At 43.8% G+C, this 11,205-nt stretch overlaps 1 long non-coding RNA gene across 1 annotated transcript; it reads left to right on the top strand.

Annotated features, from left to right (window-relative positions):
- Positions 1-237: 237 nt before the first annotated feature.
- Positions 238-10,904, top strand: LOC142014212 (uncharacterized). Its single transcript, XR_012645889.1, has 3 exons — positions 238-598; positions 1,873-8,001; positions 8,501-10,904. It is a non-coding gene; the product is annotated as an uncharacterized LOC142014212 (long non-coding RNA).
- Positions 10,905-11,205: the final 301 nt, after the last annotated feature.

The raw sequence follows: 11,205 nt of genomic DNA on the forward strand, positions 1-11,205 counted from the left end.
GGAGTGTTTTGATGTCTGTTTTGTGTCCATTAACCCTTTGTTTAAGGGAATTAGAAGTCTGTCCAATATACAAAGCATCTGGGCATTGTTGGCACATGATGGCATATATGATGTTAGTAGAGTGAAGGATTTTTGCCTTCTCCCTCCTACATGTTTCCCAGGCCCGGCTGGGCTCTTGGCATCTAGGCGGAACACCTGCTCTCGTGTAGGCAAACCGCAGGGAGCTGTGTTGTTTTGATTAGGTGTTTTCGAGAGTTCATGTTCAAGGACTGGGAGGATTGATGTGGCTTTTTTAGAGATAGAAGTGCTGAGCCAGTTATATTGTAGCTGACTGCTTTTTTCATAATAATGTGCTCTCACTTGGTTATAAAAGCTGTGAGAATAATAAACTCAGGGCCTTCAGACTATAGAACTGTTGGCCCCCTGCTGTCTATGTTCGTCTTTGTCTTTCATCCTTCGCGGTATCGCACCTCTGGGACCTGTCACTAAAAAGAAATACAACATCTGGCGCCCGAACAGGGACACGGAGGTGAGAAGCGTCCATGCGGCGAGGAAGGTGTATCAATACCGGAGGGACCGAAGAGGATTTCTAGACCGGGTGAGTCAGACCTTCGGGATTTGGGCAGGGTTAAGATGGGGAATTCTCCATCTTCTTACTCCTCTTATATTGAATTGCTTCAGACCTTACTGAAAAGCTCAGGAGTAAAAGTAAAACAAAGTACATTTCAGAAACTTTTTGATCTTATTTGTAAGCATTGTTACTGGTTTACCCCAAGTGGGAAAAATGCTTTGAATTTGAAACAGTGGAGATTGATTATGAGAGCCCTGCGTCGAGCGCACCAAAGAGGGGAAATTATCCCGCTCCCCGTTTGGTCTCTTTGTAATCTTGTAGTCCGTGCCTTAGAGCCATTGCAGTCTGGCTCTGAAGAGGGTTACCCCCTCTCGCCGGACTCCTTAGCGGAAACAGGAGCCGGACGCAGGGTCCCTAACGGAGACGGGGTCTTATCGGAGGAATCAGGAGATTCTAGTGAGGAGGGCCAAGAGGATCAGCCTATTACAGGAGATGAAAAGACAGGGAACTTTGAACAGCAGAAAAATCATACTGCCCGTGAAACATCATCGGGCTTTTTCCCTATTAGTGTTTGTGTGGCTCGGCCGGAGCCCGATTTCCCTCCCCCCCGCCTTCCCCGCTTTCACCGCCTACCAAGGAGGAAGGCCCCAATGGGGCTTTATCAGAGGAATTATGGTTGCAGCTCTGTAAGCAGAGAACTGCTTGTAAACTAAAAGAGAAAAAGGAATATTGGAGCAGTTGTATCTGGCTGTTAGAAACAGCTCCTTGGACAAAAGCCCAGATTATAAGACCTTGAAGAAACTGCCCAAGTCTGAAAGCTTTAGTTCAAGTCCTTAACTCTTTGTGGTATAAAGTGTAGTTGTGTAAACATTTATGTTGTGGTGTATGTGTATGTGTCATGGAGTTTTGTTCACATTAATTGTTTTGCTAACACGTGTTTGTGTCTTGTTATGGAGTTTTGTTCAATGTTGTCTGTCTGTTTGTTTGTTTGTCCTGCTGGTGCATCCATAAGGAGGGGACGCCTTCCGATATGGACACCTTTCACTATAGGAATAAAAGATCTAAATCCCTTTAGTGATACTTAAAATGGTAATATCCAATAAAATGTCACTCTGGAAAATAAGCATGTGATTTGAGGTTAAGAGTAAGTGAGTAAGTCCTTAACTCTAAAGGGTTTGGAGAAAATTCAGAGTGAGTAACTTGCAGAGTTTAGAAAGAACTAAGCATATTTGTAAATGGAATATTCCAATATGCAACCTGCCACCCCAAAGGGGGTAGAAAAGTATTCTTTTGTCTTTCAGAAACACAGAGAAAAGCTGGTAGTTACTGAAGAACAACCTAAACATCATGAATCTCTTTTTAAAATGAAGAATGTGGTTTTGTATTTTATGTTTGTGCTTATCTTATTAATAGCATTATCAAATTGTCTATGTTGGTAAGCTAAAATATATATGGGCTTATGAAAACAACATGGTCTGCATATTGCTGCCTTATTAAATGCCTTGGGTGGCACAGCAGCTAAAGCTGCAGACCTTTCCCCCCCTTGGGCCGCTTCACTGCTTCCCATTTTTATAGATTCCCAGTCTCCTATTGCAACCCTTATTGATATTGTATTATTTTAAGATCAGGCCCTAAATTCAGAAGAAACTATTTAGAGACTGGATTAATGCCTTTTGCATTCTGAACACCTTTGGTGCTCCCCGGACGGCCGCCTGGTTGCACCCAAGGTCCTTCTCCTTTATTTTGCGTGCATGCACCACAGCCTGACTCATGTAAGCGAAGCAGGGAAATAATTACTGCTGTTCAAGCAAATTGGTTTGCTTCCAAATTCTCCTAAGTGGCCCAAACAACTGTCTGGCTTGCCCTGTCTGCCAAGCCCATGACGTGGGCAAACCTGTAAAGACAGTTCTGGCAACCAGATTTCTGCCTTTAGGACTGTTCCTGAAGTTATAAATGAGCTTCATTTAGCTATCCAAATGTAAATCTTTTAAAAGTTGTGCTGGTTATTGTTTGTTTGTTCTCGGGATGGGTAGAGGAATGTCCATACTGGAAAGCTGATACTGCATAGAACTCCACCTTAATTAAGGAACCCCTATGGAAGGTGGGAATGCCTAGTGAGTACCACCAGGCCACCCAGCAACCCCTAAGTAGAGGGCATGCGTTAGCCCAGCAAAAGAATAACACCCCGGCTGCACAGCTAAATAACCTGGCAGATGCAGCAGCCCAGATCTCTGCCACCCAAGTAAATTGGAAACGTTTGTATCTATGGCTACAAGAGACCCTGGGGCATACAGGGAGTGATGAGCTGGTATGGCAAGCACATATCAGGGGGTGGCCTATCACCCACCAACAGGCTAGAGACCTGTTGCAAGCCTGTACTATCTGTGCTATAAACTTGAAAACACACAGCTGAAGGACAGCGATTTGCCAGACTAAGAGATGGGAAAACACTATGGGCAGCCTGGCAGGTTAATTACATTGGTCCACTTCCTACTACCAGGCACAGGTGTAAGCACCTCTTGACTGGAATGGAAGTTGTTTCAGAAATTGGTTTGCATACCCTGCCCCATTGGCAACAGGACTGTTCACAATTATGGGACTAAACTGCTTAACAGCAATTGTCCCAGCACCCCATGAAATCCAGTCTGACAACAGCTCACATTTTAAAAACAAACCCCCTATCCAACAGCATAGTCAAGCGCTGGAATGGGCTATTAAAAAGCCACTTGAGGCCCACGGCTGGCACTTGGGAAAACAGGCTGGATAAGGTGGTACAGCGACTGAACAACCGACAGACCCCTACGGGCAGTCCAATCAGCAGAGGATTTTTCCCTATTGGGAGAAATTTCTCAACTTCGGCTGTGCCACTCAAGGACTCCAAATCTAATCCTGGAGATACTGTTGTAATTAAACACCCTAGCCTGGGAACACAGACTCATGTACTGCACTCTCACAAAGGTGGGGGTGTAGACTGCTTTAGACTCTAAAAGGGAACCAATAACCATTACCGAGGCTTGGATCACATCCAAGACCGGCTGACCTTGTGTTTTCTCTCCAGAAAAGAAGGAACCACCTGGAATGCACATTTCCCTGGGAGGAAGCAAGGCAATGGACACCTGTAACATCAGTACACACCAAAGAATTTTAATGTATATAATATATGCATGTTGCTAGATGCCATATTAATATTAATAGACTTTTAGTAATTGTTATAGATCTAGTTGTGTTGTAGCTATTTTTAACTCAGATGACAGCATTGCACCTGAACTTCTCCTCATCTTCCTGACTACCTTGCTGACCTTTGCCACGCTCCAGGAAAACCCTGATCTCAACAGTCTTCAAAAATTGTCCATTAAGGCAAAGGCTAAACTTAAATGGGTGGAACAACAAATCCACTCAGCGCAGTTACAACGCGTGCAGCCAACGCAGCCGGTTATACTGCTAGTTTTTCCCACTCGAGTTTTGGCCCAACAAGATGTTATATTAGAATGGATCTTTTTGCCAAACAAGGTAGCAAAAACCTTATCCACCTATTTGAATAAGATTGCTGACATAATCTATCGAGGCTGCTCCCGCTGTAAACAGCTCACAGGATGGGACCCTCATTCAATTACAGTCCCTCTCACCTCAAATCAGGTTAACCAAAGCTTTGACAACAATATGCAATGGCAGATTAGCCTGTCCAATTATGTGGGAAAAATTGATAATCATTATCCTAATGCCAAGCTGTTTACCTTTCTTAAAAGGACCCCATTTATTTTATCTACCATGGTCAGACATTAACCCCTTATCAATGCTGAAACGTTTTTTATTAATGCTAGTGGACCTGGTAAGGCCGGTTATACCGGCCCAGTTACCAAGGTATGGCAAACCCCTTACAATTCCGTACAAAAGGCTGAACTTGCTGCTGTTATGCAGCTGCTTATTGATTATTTGCACCCTGTCAATATAGTCACTGATTCCCAATATGTTGAATTTACTGTCCGACAGATAGAAACAGCTACCATTTTATCTTGTTTTGAATTGCATGAAATGTTTTTGCAATTGCAATCCCTTGTTAGATTTTGCATGCACCCTATCTTTATTATACATGTTCGTGCTCATTCTGGCCTACCGGGACCAATAGCTGCAGGAAACCAGAGCATTGATCAGCTATTGGTAGGCACCACCCAGCAAGCAAAGGATTACCATTCCTTAACTCACATTAACACATCTGGCTTGACTCGTAAGTTTCACATTACCAAAAGTCAAGCGCAGCAAATAGTGGCCCAGTGCCCCACATATGGGCCCATTAAGGAACCCCTATGGAAGGTGGGAATGCCTAGTGAGTACCACCAGGCCACCCAGCAACCCCTAAGTAGAGGGCATGCGTTAGCCCAGCAAAAGAATAACACCCCGGCTGCACAGCTAAATAACCTGGCGGATGCAGCAGCCCAGATCTCTGCCACCCAAGTAAATTGGAAACGTTTGTATCTATGGCTACAAGAGACCCTGGGGCATACAGGGAGTGATGAGCTGGTATGGCAAGCACATATCAGGGGGTGGCCTATCACCCACCAACAGGCTAGAGACCTGTTGCAAGCCTGTACTATCTGTGCTATAAACTTGAAAACACACAGCTGAAGGACAGCGATTTGCCAGACTAAGAGATGGGAAAACACTATGGGCAGCCTGGCAGGTTAATTACATTGGTCCACTTCCTACTACCAGGCACAGGTGTAAGCACCTCTTGACTGGAATGGAAGTTGTTTCAGAAATTGGTTTGCATACCCTGCCCCATTGGCAACAGGACTGTTCACAATTATGGGACTAAACTGCTTAACAGCAATTGTCCCAGCACCCCATGAAATCCAGTCTGACAACAGCTCACATTTTAAAAACAAACCCCCTATCCAACAGCATAGTCAAGCGCTGGAATGGGCTATTAAAAAGCCACTTGAGGCCCACGGCTGGCACTTGGGAAAACAGGCTGGATAAGGTGGTACAGCGACTGAACAACCGACAGACCCCTACGGGCAGTCCAATCAGCAGAGGATTTTTCCCTATTGGGAGAAATTTCTCAACTTCGGCTGTGCCACTCAAGGACTCCAAATCTAATCCTGGAGATACTGTTGTAATTAAACACCCTAGCCTGGGAACACAGACTCATGTACTGCACTCTCACAAAGGTGGGGGTGTAGACTGCTTTAGACTCTAAAAGGGAACCAATAACCATTACCGAGGCTTGGATCACATCCAAGACCGGCTGACCTTGTGTTTTCTCTCCAGAAAAGAAGGAACCACCTGGAATGCACATTTCCCTGGGAGGAAGCAAGGCAATGGACACCTGTAACATCAGTACACACCAAAGAATTTTAATGTATATAATATATGCATGTTGCTAGATGCCATATTAATATTAATAGACTTTTAGTAATTGTTATAGATCTAGTTGTGTTGTAGCTATTTTTAACTCAGATGACAGCATTGCACCTGAACTTCTCCTCATCTTCCTGACTACCTTGCTGACCTTTGCCACGCTCCAGGAAAACCCTGATCTCAACAGTCTTCAAAAATTGTCCATTAAGGCAAAGGCTAAACTTAAATGGGTGGAACAACAAATCCACTCAGCGCAGTTACAACGCGTGCAGCCAACGCAGCCGGTTATACTGCTAGTTTTTCCCACTCGAGTTTTGGCCCAACAAGATGTTATATTAGAATGGATCTTTTTGCCAAACAAGGTGGCAAAAACCTTATCCACCTATTTGAATAAGATTGCTGACATAATCTATCGAGGCCGCTCCCGCTGTAAACAGCTCACAGGATGGGACCCTCATTCAATTACAGTCCCTCTCACCTCAAATCAGGTTAACCAAAGCTTTGACAACAATATGCAATGGCAGATTAGCCTGTCCAATTATGTGGGAAAAATTGATAATCATTATCCTAATGCCAAGCTGTTTACCTTTCTTAAAAGGACCCCATTTATTTTATCTACCATGGTCAGACATTAACCCCTTATCAATGCTGAAACGTTTTTTATTAATGCTAGTGGACCTGGTAAGGCCGGTTATACCGGCCCAGTTACCAAGGTATGGCAAACCCCTTACAATTCCGTACAAAAGGCTGAACTTGCTGCTGTTATGCAGCTGCTTATTGATTATTTGCACCCTGTCAATATAGTCACTGATTCCCAATATGTTGAATTTACTGTCCGACAGATAGAAACAGCTACCATTTTATCTTGTTTTGAATTGCATGAAATGTTTTTACAATTGCAATCCCTTGTTAGATTTTGCATGCACCCTATCTTTATTATACATGTTCGTGCTCATTCTGGCCTACCGGGACCAATAGCTGCAGGAAACCAGAGCATTGATCAGCTATTGGTAGGCACCACCCAGCAAGCAAAGGATTACCATTCCTTAACTCACATTAACACATCTGGCTTGACTCGTAAGTTTCACATTACCAAAAGTCAAGCGCAGCAAATAGTGGCCCAGTGCCCCACATATGGGCCCATTACTGCCCCTACCTTTTCCCCGGGAGTAAATCCCCGTGGACTCAATGCAAATGACTTGTGGCAGATGGATGTTACACACATCCCCTCTTTTGGGAAATTAAGCTTTGTACATGCATCCATTGACACGTATTCTGGATTTTTATGGGCCACCCCGCTAGCAGGGGAGACCACAAATCATGTAATTCAGCATTTATTAGAGACGTTCAATATTTTGGGCGTCCCCAAACACATTAAAACAGATAATGGACCGGCTTACACCTCACAGCGGTTTGCCGCATTTTTAACACAATGGGCCATTCAGCATATCACAGGTATTCCTTATAACCCTCAGGGTCAAGCAATTATTGAAAGAGCCCATAGAACACTTAAAAACATGATAGAAAACAAAAAGGGGGAGTATGGACATCACATTTAGGAAAAATAACACCCAGACAGCAATTACATATGGCTCTCTTTACTCTTAATTTTTTAAATATTTCCACAATAAATGATGTGTGCGCTGCAGAAAAACATTGGTCTATTAGCAAAAGAAGGAACCTGAATCAACCCATATACTGGAAAAATGATGAAGGACAGTGGGTCCCAGGAACGGTTAGGATCTGGGGCAGAGGGTTTGCTTGTATCTTTACAGATCTTGGAGAAACACACTGGGTACCGGCTCGACACATCAAGCCAAGATATGACAACCCCCAAGCGAGTGAGGATGGCGCCCCTGTTTGATATCATTCCCCCCGTGGAAGAAATGAGAGCGCTGAACGTGGGAGAACATGTTCGAACCCCACTGGCTCGAACGCGTCGGACAACCCCAGCTACCTGGGGACAGATCAAGAAACTTTCTCAAGAAGCCGAGAAGGTACTGATTGAGACCCAGAAGCCTAAGACAGCTGCTTCGCTGTTTCTGGCCATGCTGGCGGTACTGACCACAACCGTAAGTGCGTCAACACAAAATTTCACATACTGAACATATGTGCCTAACCCTCCCCTTAACCGTGCTATTTACTGATTGGAGCCCTGTTGGCTCGGCTCGGCGAAAGAATATCATGTTGGACCTCAAATGGCATAAGGCAAATAATAGTATATATACAAGTGCCCAAGGAAATATTGTTTGGCATTGGAGGTGGTATGTCCCCTCCAGCCCCTTATTTACCTTTTGGTCCCATCCATGACTCATTATGGAAATTAGCCACAGCCCTACAACCTGTGCGAACATGGATTGGGATGTATACCCAAGGAAAAAACAATACCTTTTCAAACGTCACATTTCATTTCAACTTTACCCATTATATCCAGGCTTGCGTTCGCATGCCGTATTTGATAATGATTGGCCCTGCCATATGGAATGAGAGCGATTTTTCTGTTAGTTGCTATAACTGTTCTTTTTATACATGTATTAACCATTCTATTCCCTTTAACCATTCACGAGATAGGATGTATTTACTAAAAGCACGGACTGAAGTATGGATTCCTGTTTAAATGCCTCAGTCTTGGCAGCGATCTCCTGAGATGTACTTCATCGACCAAGCCATAAGCAGAATTCTTAAAAGAGCCAAACGATTTGTTGGTCTGCTGATTGCCGTGATTATGGGACTTATTGCCGTCACCGCCACAGCAGCAGTAGCTGGAGTGGCTTTACATCAAACGATTCAAACCACCGAGTTCGTACAAGAATGGCATGCTAACACAGATGGACTTTGGACTTCTCAACGCCAAGTTGATAGCCAGCTAGCCTTTCAAATGGCTGATCTCCAACAGGCTGTCATAATGCTTGGCGATCAAATAGTTAGCCTGTAGAAACAACTAAGAATGCAATGTGATTGGAATGTATCTTCTTATTGTGTTACCCCTTTACCTTATAATGATACCCACTTTCCGTGGGCAAATGTGAAAAACACTTGCTGGGTCAAGGAAATCTGTCAATTGAAATACAACAATTACAGAACCAAATCTTTACCACTTTTGATAAAAAATTAGAACTACTCTCTGGATCGAAATTGTTGGATGGCCTAGTGGATGGCCTGAGTTCTCTGAATCCACTCAAACATATTAAGCTGTTAGGGGGCTCAGCGCTAGTATTGTTAGGCCTGATTTTGATTCTTTTGCTTTTGCTTTGTGTTATCTGGAGGAGAAGCAGAAACCTATCCTCCAATTGCAGGCAGCAAGCTGCTGTCTTTTTTTTGATGTTGCATAGAGTAGCTAGAAAACAAAAAGGGGGAGATGAAGGAGTTTTGCCTTCTCCCTCCTACATGTTTCCCAGGCCCGGCTGGGCTCTTGGCATCTAGGCGGAACACCTGCTCTCGTGTAGGCAAACCGCAGGGAGCTGTGTTGTTTTGATTAGGTGTTTTCGAAAGTTCATGTTCAAGGACTGGGAGGATTGATGTGGCTTTTTTAGAGATAGAAGTGCTGAGCCAGTTATATTGTAGCTGACTGCTTTTTTCATAATAATGTGCTCTCACTTGGTTATAAAAGCTGTGAGAATAATAAACTCAGGGCCTTCAGACTATAGAACTGTTGGCCCCCTGCTGTCTATGTTCGTCTTTGTCTTTCATCCTTCGCGGTATCGCACCTCTGGGACCTGTCACTAAAAAGAAATACAACAGTAGAGGAGCATGAGAAAGTGCCCGTGATTCTGTGAGTAACCTGGTTAAGTCCAGTGATGGTATTTCCAGAGAAGATATGTGGACAAAGCTGGCAGTGGGCTTTGTTGCAAGGAAAGGTTCCAGGACTGGTATTCCTGGGGTATAGACTGTGGCTGTTTGTGAGGATCCTCATAAGGTTGGGAGGTTGTCCGTAGGAGAGAACAAGCCTGTCACCTAGGGCCTTCTGGAGTGTGGTATCCTGATTAAGGATAGGTTGTAGGTCTTTAATAATTTGTTGCAGTGGTTTGAGTTGGGGGGTGTAGCATTCTATTCTTGGCTTTTTTGGGCCGATCTTGGAGTAGCTGGTCTCTGAGTATTCGTCTGGCCCTGTTGATTTGTTTTTTTACTTCTCCTGGTGGGTAATTCAGGTTTATGAATATTTGGTAAAGTTCTTGTAGTTTTTGGTCTCTGTCAGTTGGATCAGAGCAAATGCGATTGTACCTAAGAGCTTGACTGTAAACAATGGATGTAGTTATGTGTGCAGGATGGAAGCTAGAACGGTGTAGGTAAGTATAGCGATCAGTAGGTTTTTGGTACAGTGTGGTACTGATCAGGCCATCCTTGATTAGTACTGTAGTGTCCAGGTAATGTATCTTTTGTGTGGAGTAATCGAGGCATAAGTTGATGGTGGGGTGTAGATTGTTAAAGTCTCTGTGGAATTCTTCTAGAGTCTCTATACCACAGGCACTTTCACATGCTCCTCTACTAACATCATATATGCCATCATGTGCCAACAATGCCCAGATGCTTTGTATATTGGACAGACTTCTAACTCCCTTAAACAAAGGGTGAATGGGCACAAAACAGACATCAAAATACTCCAGATCCACAGACCAGTTAGTCAGCATTTTAATGGAATGGGTCATTCTGTTGAGGACTTAAAGGTATGCGTGTTACTGAAAAAAAATTTTTGCACTGCTATTCAAAGAGAAACAGCGGAGCTGTCTTTTATATTCAAATTCAGCACATTAACACATGGTTTGAACCGGGATGGGAATTTTCTGAGTCACTATAGGGGCTCGTCTGTATACTTGGCTTAATCTAATTCTTGACCTTCCCCACCCCTCCACTCTCTGATTTGCTCACCTTGATCATTTTTTTCTGATTTGTCCTCCTTGCTTACTATTTTTGGTTCTCTGTGCCTTAAATATTGAGTCTGGTCTGGTCTGGCTATGGTCTGAAGAAGTGGGTCTGCCCACGAAAGCTCACCTAATAAACCATTTTGCTAGTCTTTAAAGTGCTACTTGACTGCTTTTAGTTTTGATAGTATATGGACTAGCACGGCTCCCTCTCTGTTACCGTTCCTTTGACAGTATTGTGTGGGGTTTAATTTATGGCAGAGGCATCTAAAATTCAGATTCACAGACATAACCCATGTGTACCTAGCTGGGCTCTATCCCTGCCAATGAGCCAGCCCATGAAGAGGCTGATGACTGATGAGCCTGCTACCCTGGGAGCTAAGAGAACTGTTTATTTTAGCATAAGCAGTACAGTGT

The sequence above is a fragment of the Carettochelys insculpta genome, chromosome 6 (assembly GCF_033958435.1).
Source record: "Carettochelys insculpta isolate YL-2023 chromosome 6, ASM3395843v1, whole genome shotgun sequence".
Taxonomy (NCBI): Eukaryota; Metazoa; Chordata; order Testudines; family Carettochelyidae; genus Carettochelys; species Carettochelys insculpta.